Here is a 17,345-nt window from a genome sequence, read left to right as displayed (position 1 = left end):
GAAGTTAACCATCATCATTGCGTGTGACGAAATACCGAAAATCAGCAACCAATAAGAGATATAACTGTAATTAGATGTATAAGGCGAAGGTAGCAACTGCCTCAGAATTTGTGTGTTAGTAGGAAATATATATCAGTTTGTACATCGCAACCTTTCTGGTCCTTAATAATAGACAAACTTTCAATCGTTAGCTATTCTGTCTCAGAACAGCCACATTTGGTTGAAATACCACCGAAACCATAGCAGAAAAACCGATAGCCTTTCATCCATTAAGCACACGGTCATATAATCATAATAATTAACTGTTTTGTGGCTTCGATAAATTACACAAAACCCAATAAAGAATTAAACGGGGGTGTTTCAGGTTGCATCTATGTCCTGAACTCTGTATATAGTGAACCTGTGCCCCTTCTATTGAAGCTGTAGCTATCAGGATAAGGACGACACAGGAAATCACTGTCTGCAATGTGTATCTTCCTCTAGATGGTGCAGTACCCCTGAGGATATTCGAAGCACTGATTCATCAAGTCGCTAAACCTTTCCAACTTCTGGGAGATTTTAATGCCCGTAACCCCTTGTGAGGTGTCACCATGCTTGCTGGCTGAGGCAGAGATGATGGAAATTTACTGTCTCAACTCTGCCTTTTAAATACTGGAGCTCCTGTAGATTTCAGTGTGGCTCATGGTACTTACTCAGCCTTTGATTTATCCCTCTGCAGCCCAGGACTTCTCCGATCTGTCCACTGGAGAGCCCACGATGACTTCTGTGGCAGTGACCAGTTTCCCATCTTCCTGTCACTCCCCCAGCGTCATTCCCCAAGTGCCTATCGAGATGGGCTTTAAACAAGGCAGACTGGGAAGCTTTCACCTCTGCCATCACTGTTGAATCTCTGTCACATGGTACCATAGATGTAGTGGTTGAGTGGGTCAGTAGAACGATCGTTTCTGCAACAAAAAAACACGATCCATTGTTCCTTAGGATGCCCCTGGCGAAAGTCAGTACCTTGGTGGTCCCCGCAAATAGCTGAAGCAATTAAAAAGCGTTGGCGAGCTCTGCAGTGACATGAGCGGCACCCTTCCCTGGAGCACCTAATAACTTTCAAACGGCTCAGTGCCCGCATTCACCAGCGTATCAAAAGGTGGAAACAGGAGTGTTGGGTCCTATACGTCCCCTTCATAAGTCTGGGCTAAGATCAGACATGTCTTTAGGTACCAGACCCTGACAGGTGTCCCTGGCCTTAATATCAATGGTGTGCTATCTACCGACGCACACGCAATTGCCGAGCACTTTGCTGGGCACTATGTTCGGGTCTCTGCGTCCGAGAATTACCCCACACCCTATTGCACCCTCAAATAGCAGATTGAATGGAAACTCTTCTCATTCACTGCACGCCACAGCGCCCCATATAACGCTCCTCAGTGCCCTTGCACATTGCCCCGACATAGGTCCTGGGCCAAATCGGATCCACACTCAGACGGTTAAGCATCTGTCGTCGGACTACCGGCGACATATCCTCGCCATCTTCAACCGCATCTGGAGCGATGGAGTATTTCCGTCGTAATGACGGGAGAGCACCATCGTTCCGGTGCTTAAACTGGTAAAAACCCGCCCATCAGCCTCACCAATGTTCTTTGTAAGCTGTTTGAATGTATAGGGAGTCGGCGGTTGCGTTGGCTGGTGGAGTCAAAGGGCCTACTGGCTCCATGGCTGGGCAGTTTCCACCAAAACCACTCTACCATTGATATTATCGTGCCCCTCGAGTCTGCCATCCGAACAGCTTTTTCCAGACGCCAACACCTTATTGCCGTCTTTTTTGGTTTAATGAAAGCTTATGACACGACCTGGCGACGTCATATCTGAGTCTGTGCGGCCTGCTACTGATTTTCATCCAAAATTTCCTGTCGTTCCGTACTTTCCGTGCCCAAGTTAGTGCATCCCATAGTTCCTGCAATATTCAGGAGAATGGAGTCCCACAAGTCTCTGTATTGAGTGTCCCTCTATTTTTAGTGGCCATTAACGATCTAGCAGCAGCTGTAGGGCCATGTGTCTCACCCTCTCTATATGCAGACAACATCTGCATTTCCCGCTGCTCCTCCAGTGCTGGTGTTGCTGAGCAGTGCCTACAGGGAGCCACTCGCCCACTGCTTCCAGTTTTCAGCCATGAAGACATATGTCATGCACTTCTGTCAGCGTCTTACCATACATCTGGAACCAGAACTTTACCTTAATGACCATCAACTGACGGTAATGGAGACATATCGATTCTTACAACTGGTTTTCGACGCCTGATTGACTTGGCTTCCACATCTTCATCAGCTTAAGTGAAAGTGCTGGCAGGACCCCAACGCCCTCCACTGCCTGGGCAACACAAACTGGGGTGCAGATCGCTCTACAGTGCTGCAGCTCTACAGAACCCTTGACTATGGGAGTTTTGTTTATGGTTCGGTGGCGCCCTCAGCGTTGCGGTTACTCGACCCAGTGCACAATTGCATAGTTTGACTAGTGACGGGAAGTTTTAGGGAGAGTCTGGTGGCCAGTGTAGTGTTGAGAGGCTAAAGTCCCTCCAATGCAGATCAGACATGCACAGCTGCTCGCCAGTTATATCGTACACATTTGTAGCTCTCCTGAGCATCCAAATTACCATCTACTTTTCCAACCACAGCGGTTAATCTCCCGCATCAGCGGCCCAGGTCAGCGCTTACAATAGCAGTTCATGTCCAATCCCTTCTGTCTGAACTGGAGTCCTTCCCCTTACCACCTCTACTCGACGTCCATTCACATACACAGCCATGGCGTTTAGTTAATCCTGCAGCTCTCTACTGTCACTTCCTCCCGATTCTTGACATGTCTGGGTCTCTAAAGTGTTTTACACCAATGGCTCGATGGCTGGTGGTTTCGTTGGCTTTGCCTATGTTGACAGAGGACATACTGAACAGCACTGCTTACCAGATGGCCGCAGTGTTTTCACTGCAGAGTTGGTGGCCATATCTCGTGCTCCTGAGCACATCCGTTCATGCTCTGGTGAGTCGTCTCTTCTCTGTACTGACTCCTTGAGCAGCCTACAAGCTATTGACTAGTGCTACCCTCGCAATCCTTTGGCAGCGACCATCCAGGAGTATCTATGACCTGGAACGGTCCAGTCGTTCAATGGTGTTTGTCTGGACTGCAGGACACGTTGGAATCTCTGGCAGCGAACTGGCAGGCAGGCTGGCCAAACAGACTATGAGGAGACCGCGTCTCTGAAGCTGACTTGTGTTCAGTTTTACACTGCAAGGTTTCTCGGCTTTTGGAAGAGACTGGCATAACCTTGGTATGTAAAGCAAACTGCATGCCATTAAGGAGTCTGAGAATGTCTGGAAGTCCTCCATGCAGGCCTCTGTGGTTCTCCGCCGGCTCAGCATTGGCCACGCTTGGGTGACCCACGGATATCTCCTGTGCCGTGAAGACCCACCTGAGTGTCAGTGCGGCGCCCAGTTGACAGTGGTCCATATTCTGTTTCACTGTCCTACTGCCCTGAGACGAAATCTTCGGTTATTGGACTCGTTACCCCCTCTTCAAACCAACCATCCTGTCAGTTTACGGGGGTAGAAGTGTGTTTCACACTCTTCTCCAACCCCGTAATGCCTGCACTATGGGACTGCAAGTGAGAAGCTGCCCAGGCGTCAGGGCTGTACAGTTCCTCGCCGATAATCCACTTCTCTCCGTGCTGGACAAGTGTTAATGACTCGCAAAAGTGGTCCCATCCTTCCCAACAGGACTAGGTGCTTAAGTGTTGCTCAGGTAAATACCAGGATGTTGAACAATATGCTTCCCCCTATCCCTCCTGAAAACTGAAATGTTCTGAGATGTATTGAGAAATATGCCGGAAGGGCTGACACAGTGAGCAATAATAAAATACGAGTCTAATAATTGCCTCTTCCAAACGTTTAGAGTCTGAAGACTCCTATTGGCTCCCGCAAAATTTGAGGTAGATGATTCGAGAACTCGAAAGGGAATCCCTGGAGGGAAGATGATGATCTTTTCGAGGAACACTATTGAGAACTGACACTTGAAGCTAATTACCGCAGAGATACATTTTGCATAAGGACCACGAAGACAACATACGAAAAATTAGCACTAGTAGGGAGACGCATTGACAGTCTTTTCCCCTCGATGTATTTGCGAATAGGATAGGAAAGGGAATGACCTTTAGTGGTACAGGATACCCTTGGCCACACACTGGACGATGGCTTGCAAAGTAAGCATAGATGTGAATTTAGTCAGCCTACTAAGATTTCAGCACATCCATTTCTATGCACACAAAACTCACGGAAGCATGTTGTCTCTTATTTAGCGAGAAAACAAAAGACAGAACTCCTGCTACTGATTGTTTCTCTGTAGAAACCTTCGTATTAGCCCCGAATTTACTCATTGCAGTCCCTTCACGAGAAGTATGTGAGAGGTTGTAATATGCTTGCCCACAGTACTTAAAAGAAATGGTATAGAGCTCGCCTCTCAATTTCCGATTTTCACTATATTGCTTACCAGCCGTCGTAGTCTCACGAATATTCCAGTCTTCTAGATACAACATTTGAATCACCTGATTTAGACGTGTAAGAGATGTTCCCTGCCAAGTTAGAGAGCCCTGCTAATTCTCTCGAATTCTCATCACGCTCCGACAGCACTATTCCATTTGTTGGAAGATCATTTATCCTCTGACAATCACTGACTAGGTAGACAGTTATCACAACGAGAAAAATATCCCACTAACGTACAGGAGGAAATTCATAAGCATGCGGAGCACATAAGGACTGCACAAAGAAATTCAGAAGCATAAAACCTACAATTCGTCGATATCGAATGGCTGACTATACTCGTAAATATCCCTTCTGTACATGACCTAATTTCCTTTATCGTATTCTTATGATCACCACGTTAGAAATACGACACTGTATGGTGTAATGGTGTCTGAGTCTTTGTTAACAACACAGTCTCTGTCTCTCTCTCTCTCTCTCTCTCTCTCTCTCTCTCTCTCTCTCTCTCTCCCTCCTTCCCTTCGTTATTTTTGTAACACACAGCTTAATAATACTACAGACTACGAAAACTTCGCTAACATCACCTGGTAGAGAATTCAATAAGAGTTTACAAGGTCTCTTTTTTCCGATATATCGGGAAACAAATACCATCCGCGTATTGACATCAACGATATATGCTGATGCCATCAAATAAATGTATTGGTCCATTGGTGCAGGCGACCACTGATCGAAGTCACTTCCACGGACCTGTGTAAAGTTTTGTTGCCCGCACTGGGGGAAGACCATATCGACTATCAGATGTTCAAAATCCTATGACAAATACACTAGATCTATAGTGCCAAGCTTTCTGATAGAAATGCTGTCAGCGATCTGGAATCAAGTGTCTCCATCCAACAAAATACTTGTGTTGGACCCTATGTAGAAGTCTAAAAGAATCACTGTCAAATCATATGCGTGGCATTTTCATATCTCGAAACGAGTCACCCTTTTCGAACCTATGTTCCAAGGACCGCACACAGCAAAACTCCAGCGTAGTTTTAGACAGTCCCTCTGCATGTTGTAACTGTTCCTCATCTCTGTACCGCCCTCCCTGCAGCTTTGTCCATGTGATCGTTACAATTTAAGTGGGAACTGACAGGAAGTCTTCCACATGGTCAAACATGCGATCCATTCTGTAGCTGCATATTGCGGTCACCAAGTTTGTAATGCAACACTCTTTAGCTATGGACACTTTATAAAAATCTACAGAGTGGCTGGCAATAGCTTTGGGGTCACACCTGGGCTTGTGATCAGAAATATATAAATTTATTACTCTACATTTGGTTGTCATCCATGTTAAACATTCTATTCCAGCCATTTCATTGCTGTCGACGAAAAATAACAATTTCATTGACTGTGTTTTGTCAGAATTAGAGCAGCGGGGCATATAATTTTTCCTTGTAAGAGACATTCTCTGTTGTTAATGATCATTTTATAAGACTGATGCTAGTATAGTAAAATTTCAGAATCATGGTCGGATGGGATGAGTGAGCACTATACGCTACCAAAAACCTAAATTGTACATGTATCACAAAGACTCCATGTTTTCCTTTGGTGAAGAAGGAAGTAGTTTTATCATCTTAAAGTTTTTCACTATAGTGAATGTGATAGAAAACTTGCAGGGTGGATGTGTGTCAGATTTGAGTATTAAGAGCTTTACACTACACATGACGAATATTTGGGAAACTGCAGGGCACTAACATTGTAGTGTGTTTAAGTGCGGAACTGTGTAGCCTTAGGAGTGCTTGTGTTCTGTTCTGTGATCATTTCTCTCTTGCCAATACCTTCTTAGTGTTGACTCCAGACACTAGAACAATACTTTAGAAGTGATAGCACAGTTGATTTACATTAACTGCTTCAAACTCCGTCTGCCTGGAATTCCATCATGCATAAACCACATATTTTTCGTTAACTATCATTTATATCATAACAGCACTCTCATATGTACTATACACCGATGAGGGGTGCTAATATCCTCGACGTGCAAGCATCTGCAGACATCTTGCGTATTTGTATGGGTGCCCTGGGTAAGATTGGTGAGGAACAGTCTTCACTGAACAGCAGTTACGGATTCAGCTTGCTCTGTTCCTTCACGAGACGTGGAATGGTGCAGGAATAGTACCCTCCTACTTCTGGTCAAATTAAATCGGTGACAATGTTGTAGGGAGGGTTGGTCAAAGACAATGGAGAGGGATCTTTCAACCTCTATTTTAAGGGTGCGAGAGTATTCTGTGACTCCTATCCACATAGGGAAAGATGGGCAATCATTATCATAAATTATGCACTATTATTGAAGTACTAGAAATAAATACATACCCTGACTGTATCGGTAAAGGAAACTGTCTAGTACAATTTGCTGTATATGTTCAATAATTAACCATGAATGAACGTACTGTATAATCATCTATCTACATTTGGAATCTGGTATATGGTACACGACAAGTAATGGAGAGGTGGTTTAGGGATGAAACAGAAATTGGGAAGCATACTGCCATGCCATTAGTTGGTGTTGAAATTACGGAAAAACTGGTGAAATTACTAAAATTGATTGCACTATTTTCTGTCGTTGTTGTTACAATACATTACTCCTTATGAACAGTGTCTTTTCCAACACATCTGTCGACTGGTACACTGTTGATTATCACGTACTGTTTGATTGATGGCACTTGTTTGGGATGGAGAGAGTCTTGATGGGAGCAACACCATCCAGGGATAGCCAGCACCTAAACAGTGATCACACACATGGCTACAATACAAGGAATAAATGCTCTTGGTATCTTCGAAATGGAACACTTACACATCTGCTACTTTGTCACTGTGATAGATGAGATTAAGTGTAGAGTCATCACCTCTGGACAGCTGTTTGGAGATACTCCACAATGCTGCAAACTCTACCAGTTTCCCTATGTTGTGATGTTTTCTGCATTTTTGCCAATAAGAAACATAACCCTCGTTTTTTATTTCAGTCATCTTGTATGTTGTGGGAGCAGCATAGTTTACAAAATGTGATGTCCAGCTTGCTGTGAGAGTCAATGGATCCAAATGTGTTAATGTCGGCTTACGACCTTAGGCAGATCTCGAAGTCATAGTGGAAAAACAAAATGTATGGTAGTGTACAAAGCTGTAGTCATACATTTTTTGGATGTGTTACAGCAGAAAAACAATGTATTGGACTGCTTATGGAAGAACAACACAGTAATCATCTCTGGCCACTGATAGTCTGTGGAATGTGGCCCTCCTACAGTATGGGCGATGAAGCTTTACACTGGTCTGTGCAAGCACTTTCAATCAGTGGCCACATTCTCCAGTGGACCACTACCTGTGCGTGTAATAGGATCAACAAACATGCATGATGTCAGCACACAGACGGTATTATTTTCGATATATCAGAAGAGAGGAACACAGTAATATCTCATCGAGTTCTGTACTGGGTGAAGTTAGCTGAGTTTATATCATTTGTAGTTTTTATCTATTGAATAGTTCAGAATAAGAAGGATAGAATGAATTTTGGGCAACAGACATGAATGCATCCTGAGCAGTGCAGATCTGCTGTGGACGGCAGTACCAGATTGTGGTTTGTAAATGGACTGCAATCCAGTAGTAAAATTCTTTTCCAGTTCCCGTATGATGTGGAGTCTTCCTAAATTTCCTGATAAGAAACATCATCATTACTGCTTTCACTGTCTTTTCTGCTACATTGTTTAATAGGACAAAGTTTCATTTTCCGCTAGCCTTACACATTGTTCATGGTTGGCGAAGCTAAAACAACATGTTCCCATTTCCATCAAGTGGTCAAATCATGGTACTGTCGCATTAAGTCATCTCACCCTTCTTATGGTGTCATATTTCTAGCATGGTAATAACAGGAATACGATAAAGGAGATAGGTAATCCCAGGAGGGATATTTACCAATATAGTCAGTCATTTGACTGAATTTCTTTGTGCAATCCATATTTAGTCTGCATTCTTATGAATTTCTGCCTGAATGTTAGCATGCTATTTTTCTCGTTGTGATAGCTCTCCATTTAGTCAGTGATTGGCGGAGAACTACACGGTCTTCTAACTAATAGGACAGTGCTGTCAGAACATGCTCGGATTTCGAGAGAATTAGCAGGGGTCTGTAACTTGGTAGGGGGATATCTCTTACTCACTAAACTCAGGTGGATTCAAATGTTGTATACCGAAGACTGAAAGATTTGTGAGAATATGGCAGGTAAGCGATACTGTGACAAAGGGGAATTCAGACACTAACTCTATACCGTTTCTTCTAAGTATTGTGAGCAAACATATTATAACCTCTTACATACACCTCGTGAAATGACTGCAATGAGTAAATTCAGGGTTAATACGAAGGTTTCTATGGAGAGACAATCAGCAGCAGAACTTCCATCTTTATTTTCTAGGTATATAAGAGACAATATTCTTCTGTGAGTTTTGCATGCATAGAAATAGATAGACTGACATCTTAATATGTGCTCTAAATATACATCTATATGCTTACTTTGCAAGCCATCACACAGTGTGTGGCCAAGGGTATCATGTACCACTAACACTTATACCCTTTTGTATCCCACTAGTATTGGGGCAAGGCCTATCCTACCCCACAAGGTGCCCCAAATGTTCCATCACGATAACGTCATCGAAGATGGCGGCGATGACCCCACAGGATTCTGCCCCACTGGGTACCCCGAAAGGTTCATCACAATGATGTAATCAAAGATGGCTGCTATGACGTCTTCCAAGATGGCGGATTTTTGTGGGAAGCTTGGGAAGATAGGTCAACTGGGCTACCACCACTAACCTCCTCCCCCAGAAAATGGCTGGAAGTTCAAATTACATCAGGATAATGCAGCCTCTACTACCATAAGAAAAATGACTGGAAATAAACGGCAGTTGGGCTACCTCCACTAACCTAAGTCACCCGAGTCCCACCTCATCTTAGGGATTTTGCAGGAGAGGACTCGACCTGTGCAAGGCATAAGTCTTTATTATTTTGCATGCAGTATTTATTTAAACCACTTGAGGAACAATCGCCATCCAGTGTGGTCGCCATGGGATCCTGAGTCCAACTGACCTAGCAAACAGTACAGCCACCAGAGGATGCTGTCATCTGTTCCATGACATAATCCCAGATGGCAGTCATGACATCAGCTGATGATGCAAGTACCGTTATCCAAGATGGTGGATTCTGGTGGGAAACAGTGTGTTCACCACAAGGTCTGGACCTAGTACAACAGGGGGTGGTGTCATCCACTCCATGACAAAACCCAAGATGACTGTCTGGAGGGGAAAATGACTCAGCCTGTGCTGGGCTGCTATGGAGAGGAAGGAGTGTACTTTATTTATTTTGGAACAATTTATTTAGAGATGGATTTTGAAAGTATATTTATCACACTGATACAAAACACACTCTCTGACATGCTTGGGGTCATGCCACACAGTCCACAGACCTGTAAACTACTCCTAAATAACGCACTACAAGCAACTCCTAAATTAGTGAAAAAATTTCAGTGCAGACCTGCAAAGTCCTCCTAAATAATGCAGTACACTGATGTGCAGATATGAAACCAACTCGTAAACTGTCCAAATAACGCATACCACGGCCTACAGATCTGCTCGCAAAATAATACAACCGACATGCAAACAACTTGCACAGACACTGCCCGTTGCCCCCTGTCCACAGGACCAAACACACTCCCAGAAGTCGAGATGCACCAACAGTTGTCAAGAGACACACAGGTGCCCGCAAGCATGAGGTGACGACATCTGAGAAATTCCTCTCGACACCTGAGAAATTCCTCTCGAAATACGTGGTCACATAGGCACTGTTGCTGACGTGAATGGATGGGAGCAAAGACCTGAGTGCAGAGTGCAGACATCCCAAAGGCGCAAGGACCACCAGACGCAAGCCAGCATGAGATCACCCTCACGCCGCTGCCAACAGCATGTGAAAGTTCTTTGACTGTTCTACTGACATCACACATCTATCTAAATCCTCTGGATCGCGTGCGTGCGTGTTCACCACTGCCAACGTGATCACTATCTCTACATGTGGTCCAGCAAAGGCCTATTTGCAGAGCGACTCACCCTCACAAACACTACAGTAAACTGTTCCACCACTCGCAACATGTGTGTATGACACACATACTGATGATGCCGGCCGCGGTGGTCTAGCGGTTCTAGGCGCGCAGTCCGGAACCGCGCGACTGCTACGGTCGCAGGTTCGAATCCTGCCTCGGGTATGGACGTGTGTGATGTCCTTAGGTTAGTTAGGTTTAAGTAGTTCTAAGTTCTAGGGGACTGATGACCACAGATGTTAAGTCCCATAGTGCTCAGAGCCATTTGAACCATTTGAACACATACTGATGTCACAGATTGTGCTCTAGAAAAACTGTTCCACCACTCGTGACGTGTGTGACACACATACTGACACATCACTGCATGTAGCTACAAAGCATCCCAAGTTCATCTAACAAGGTTCTCAATCTTATACTGATGTCACATGGCTATGTAAAATATGAACCAAGCCCACCTCTCGGAAATTGTGTACTGTCCCAGAAATAATTAACACTCACTTTCTTGATGTCCCAACTTGTATGCACGGAAATTCTTGCCCTAACAGAACCTGTTTACGAAAATAGCTCAGAATAACCTCGAATGCATTCTTCCTCATGATCCTAACGTGGCACCCCGACCTTCATGTGTTACCCTTCCTCTTTTCAACATACACAAACATTCTCACCGCTATGTAGAGACTCCTAAATCTCAGCACAAAGAATGTCATGTGAATGAATTGAGCATTATGATTGGCTCATCCTATTCACACTCCAAATTACTGATGCAGCTGGTGTTGAAGCACCTTCCACCTTTACTTTCTTTCTGCAGACGAGACTTTCAGTGGCAAAAATAAAACTATTTTACACAGATCACCATATTGCACCAACTTTTAAACCCTGAAAAGTGCCCATACATATCGTCAAATATGGAAAGACTCAATTACACTTATCTCCCACTGAGGACAGCTGTTTGAATATTAGAGCGTGAAACTGATCTCCAACCCAGCAATATATCACCGTGTACCACGTCGATGTAGTAAACATACATTTCCAGTCCTGCACCATACAAAATCATCCCTTTTACATCATTCGTACATATACAGCGAAGACAGACAGCACTGTATAGACTCCTCACAGCACTAGATATTTCCATGCGAGATCGGCGGTCATCCACCCCCCATGGGTGCCCAGAGAGCCCTCACTGGACCAAAGTCACTCTCAGAACTGTTCTACAAATTCGCGCTTCTTTTCCCTCAGCACAAACGCGTTACCATTTGTGGTCCAGACCTGCTAGCTTCCTCGCTTTTCTACACCCATCCCCAGACTCGGGAATTACAAGAACACACGTATGTCCTCATGGTTTACCCTAATATTAAACCATTTTCGAGGTACTTCTCGATATCAAGCACACGGTAGCATCCTACCGATTGCTGGCGCAACATAATTCCCAAGATATAGACTGGAAATTATTTCTCTACAAACCCCAAACTTTAGCGACGTGGAGTGTGCTCTAGACCACTGAGTAACTAGAAACTTGTCCCATCTGCGAAGACCTTTATGTGAGAACTCGAAACAAATAGAGGAAAATGATATTTTCACTCATGAATACCAATGTTGGTGATGTAACAGATTCCAAATCATCCCTATAATAACTCTCATGTCTAGAGAACTGGAATCTTTCACCTGCTAGATGCACACACCATAATCGATGTTCCCTCAACTAAATATAGGAGCGAAATTTACACCTGATAGAGGGACACACCATAGTCCATGTTCCCTCAACTAAATAAAGGCGCGAAATATGCAGAAGCAGTCAACCAAATGATCTTCATGGGAGGGAATAACAGTCCAGCGCAATCACACGTCCCTATTCAATCTTCTCAAATTTCCACGTGATCACGAAAGCTTCCCAACACATACTAAGTGTTACTTCGCCATTCTGCCGTCTAGAGGACGAAACAGTTAACAGTTAACTCAGCATTCGGACGGCTCCTGCTGTTAATGTGAAACGTGAATCGGGTCCACCACAGACCATGCATAGACAGAATCATCCTACGAAATCATTCACATACACTCCTGGAAATTGAAATAAGAACACCGTGAATTCATTGTCCCAGGAAGGGGAAACTTTATTGACACATTCCTGGGGTCAGATACATCACATGATCACACTGACAGAACCACAGGCACATAGACACAGGCAACAGAGCATGCACAATGTCGGCACTAGTACTGTGTATATCCACCTTTCGCAGCAATGCAGGCTGCTATTCTCCCATGGAGACGATCGTAGAGATGCTGGATGTAGTCCTGTGGAACGGCTTGCCATGCCATTTCCACCTGGCGCCTCAGTTGGATCAGCGTTCGTGCTGGACGTGCAGACCGCGTGAGACGACGCTTCATCCAGTCCCAAACATGCTCAATGGGGGACAGATCCGGAGATCTTGCTGGCCAGGGTAGTTGACTTACACCTTCTAGAGCACGTTGGGTGGCACGGGATACATGCGGACGTGCATTGTCTGTTGGAACAGCAAGTTCCCTTGCCGGTCTAGGAATGGTAGAACGATGGGTTCGATGACGGTTTGGATGTACCGTGCACTATTCAGTGTCCCCTCGACGATCACCAGTGGTGTACGGCCAGTGTAGGAGATCGCTCCCCACACCATGATGCCGGGTGTTGGCCCTGTGTGCCTCGGTCGTATGCAGTCCTGATTGTGGCGCTCACCTGCACGGCGCCAAACACGCATACGATCATCATTGGCACCAAGGCAGAAGCGACTCTCATCGCTGAAGACGACACGTCTCCATTCGTCCCTCCATTCACGCCTGTCGCGACACCACTGGAGGCGGGCTGCACGATGTTGGGGCGTGAGCGGAAGACGGCCTAACGGTGTGCGGGACCGTAGCCCAGCTTCATGGAGACGGTTGCGAATGGTCCTCGCCGATACCCCAGGAGCAACAGTGTCCCTAATTTGCTGGGAAGTGGCGGTGCGGTCCCCTACGGCACTCCGTAGGATCCTACGGTCTTGGCGTGCATCCGTGCGTCGCTGCGGTCCGGTCCCAGGTCGACGGGCACGTGCACCTTCCGCCGACCACTGGCGACAACATCGATGTACTGTGGAGACCTCACGCCCCACGTGTTGAGCAATTCGGCGGTACGTCCACCCGGCCTCCCGCATGCCCATTATACGCCCTCGCTCAAAGTCCGTCAACTGCACATACGGTTCACGTCCACGCTGTCGCGGCATGCTACCAGTATTAAAGACTGCGATGGAGCTCCGTATGCCACGGCAAACTGGCTGACACTGACGGCGGCGGTGCACAAATGCTGCGCAGCTAGCGCCATTCGACGGCCAACACCGCGGTTCCTGGTGTGTCCGCTGTGCCGTGCGTGTGATCATTGCTTGTACAGCCCTCTCGCAGTGTCCGGAGCAAGTATGGTGGGTCTGACACACCGGTGTCAATGTGTTCTTTTTTCCATTTCCAGGAATGTATATGTTTTATCATTATACTTAGTATTAAATGTTAGGATATCCGTTTCAGTTGAATGACATTCGACAATGACCGAAGTATCGGAAATACACCCTGCTGATAGCTGTGGCTCTGGAATTAATAATATTGGTGCCATTCTTATGACTTGACATTCTCTTCCCTTTGCTATCACAGTACTCCACGTCAAGTCATCACCTTCCTTACGACTGGACATAGTCATTTCCTTTGCACATGTTGGAACACAAACTTTATAAGCCTGATGCTGAAGGTGAACCTATCATGCATCCCCTACTATTACTACTAAGTATAATACTTGACCAATAAATGATTCCAAACCATACAAAATAATACTCAGAGAAAATCAACGATGGGTGGACACGTTTCATAAGTTTTTCTTGTGAGTGTTACCGCTGTGTCTTAGAAAGAGAGGCATAATCGTCTTACAAACCGCCAGATGTTAAAAAACCCAATCGCGACAACTACTGTATGTTACTGTCATAAGCGGTCTTGGTACTACAGCTGGACACAAGTATCCATGTTGAAAGTTATACTGGCTTTATAAATCTACTCATGGCATTACCTCCGAATGAATTGTTTTTTTTTTTTTCAGGCAAATACCAAGATGGTAATCATAATAGTGTAGATTATCAGAGCAGCAGTCTGGTTACATGTAGCCCACAAACTTGTGATAAAATCTTTGAACTTTGAATGTGATTCAGCTAATGGATGTGTTATGAGACTGCTATCTGAAACTCCTGCACGCCACCCTATTTCTGTAGTATTTGTAACATATCCTGTCTCGATACCATGTCATAGGTTCTGAGATATGTCCACTGAGTTACAAGCGATGACTGATTGAGGAGGATCACAAACAGTAGTTGATGGTGTGCTGATTGAGGTGATAAGAAATGTACACAAGCTTTTCAGATCTCTGGTGTTACAACTACCCACTTGACGTCTATGATTTGGAATCAAGTCTTCCATTCAACCACATACATGCATTGGATCACAACCACAAGTGAATAACATTTCTGGCACTCTCATATCTCGAAACCAGTCACCTTTTTCGAAACCATCTGCGAGAGTAACATTGTAACATGGTTTTAGTCAGCCCTTACGCAGCTTGCAACTGCTCCCATTTCTACAGCTTTGGGCATGTGATCGTTCCAATTTAAGTTGGAACTGGGCAGAAGTCGGAGAAAGCCATATCCACCACCTTCTGCCACACGTGTAGAAAAAGAACGACCTGAGTTAGTGGAACAGGACCGTGTTTGACCATTTGATGGAAATGAATGCATTGCGGTGTGTCTCCGAACCAGATACAGATACTACAGTCCGAAGCAAATCCACGTACATTCACATCTATCAGCCCAACATGCTGTCATTGTTATTCTGTACCATCCAACGGTGAAAAATTACGAAATATAAAAGCTCCACTAACTTCATCCGATATAGAACTCACCTAGGCACCGATGCTGGTGTGATGAAACATAGCCACGGAGGAGGTCCAGCACGGAGAGAGAGATGTTGCAATGCTTCCCAGAGCAGCACACGGAGAATTCCTCCTAGCAATTCTAACGGGACAGCCCATCCATCACTGAATTCACCCATCAAACTGCTGCTGCTGCTGTTGGTGTGAGACGATCCTACTAAATATACAGGTTTTGATCCACCGCAGAGGCCAGTTTAAAGTAGCATTACCTGCACTGTAGGAGGATCGTATCACCTGGGCTATACTGTAAATCACAAGAGATGCTCCCTGTGGCCCTGTCTCGTTGTTTGAAAAATTATTTTTTCTTGCTGTAGCACACTTTGTAGACTGCCATACATTTTGTTTTTCTGCCACAACTTCAAGGTCTGTATCAGATTCTAAACTGACATTAAGACGTTTTGATCCACAGCCTCTCGCAGAAAACTAGACATCACAGAGTGTAAATCATATTGCTACTGCAGCTGCCATAACATGCCATACACACTGGATGCTTTTAAATAAAAGACGGTTACAACATAAGGAAACTGGAAGAGGTTGGTTTGCATTGGTCAGTCAATCATTATCTGCTAACCAACAGCGTGCCAGTGGACACATGAGAAGGAAAAGATACCATCGATATACTCTAACAATAAGCATCACAGTTGATATTGAGAACAATTTTATCAATTTTAGAGTAATTTCGAAACAGACCAATGATGTGACATCAAATTTACCAATTTCAGTATCATAGCTAAACTACCCATCCTACACTTTGCGAGTATCATTGCAAATACGGATATATGACCGTGTAGTATGTCCATTCATTGTTCTCTAACAAATGCACCGTCAAAGTATATCAGACAGCGCTCTACAAATTTCTAACACCTCGAGCATAGTGCTTAATTAACGATCTATCTCTCTGTATATGGGAGCCACACAGCATTCTCGCTGTCCTAGGGTAAACTTAGAGAGTGAAAGACCCCCTCACACTGTCATTGACCCACCCGCCCTGCAGCACAGTAACCAACCAGAATTATACCACTCATTTCCATGTCTCGTGAATGAATGGAGCTTGCCGAGTCTTCACCCATCCAAGTGCGCACGATTTCTCCAGATATGCCCATGTCGAGGAGGTTAGCTCTCCTTATCGATGTATAGTAAAAGATTTGTAAGTGTCGTGAGGTAACAGCAGACAGTTAAGAAGAACAAGAAACAAATGATTTTTATGCGCTATGGATCTCAAGACTGATGGAGTTCAAAGCATTTTTACATAAATCGACCAAGTTATCATTTTTAAGGTAGTATTACAGAGTCTAGGATCAGTACCTGGAAGGCATTGGTGAGAGCAAGCAAAAGCATATGCACACCTAAGGCTGCAAGGTTCTGCACTTAAAACGGGCTATAATGCTAGATCGCTTGCATTTCCAACCTCACAGACATGTGGAACGTATCGCTGTTAATATTCCGGTGTAAGAAATATATTTCAAGCGCAGGACATACATAGTTCTTCCCAGTTTCTATACGATAAACTATGTTACTGAAATGAAAAACGAAAAAACTACTTGCTTAAAACTTTGGCTCTGAGTGATACGAGCACAATATAGCTTTCCGGAGATGTATAGCGTCCACTGTTCAAATCCGATCACAGTTCAGAAATTATACTATGCCTGCCTCAGCCCTATATAAAATGATCATTAATAACAGCCAATACCTCTTACAAGAAAACGGATAAACGCATAGCAGCAGCGTCCGACATGTGAAAATTACAAGTCA

The sequence above is a fragment of the Schistocerca serialis genome, chromosome 7 (genome assembly GCF_023864345.2).
Source record: "Schistocerca serialis cubense isolate TAMUIC-IGC-003099 chromosome 7, iqSchSeri2.2, whole genome shotgun sequence".
Classification (NCBI taxonomy): Eukaryota; Metazoa; Arthropoda; class Insecta; order Orthoptera; family Acrididae; genus Schistocerca; species Schistocerca serialis.
This window is presented reverse-complemented; position numbering follows the sequence as displayed.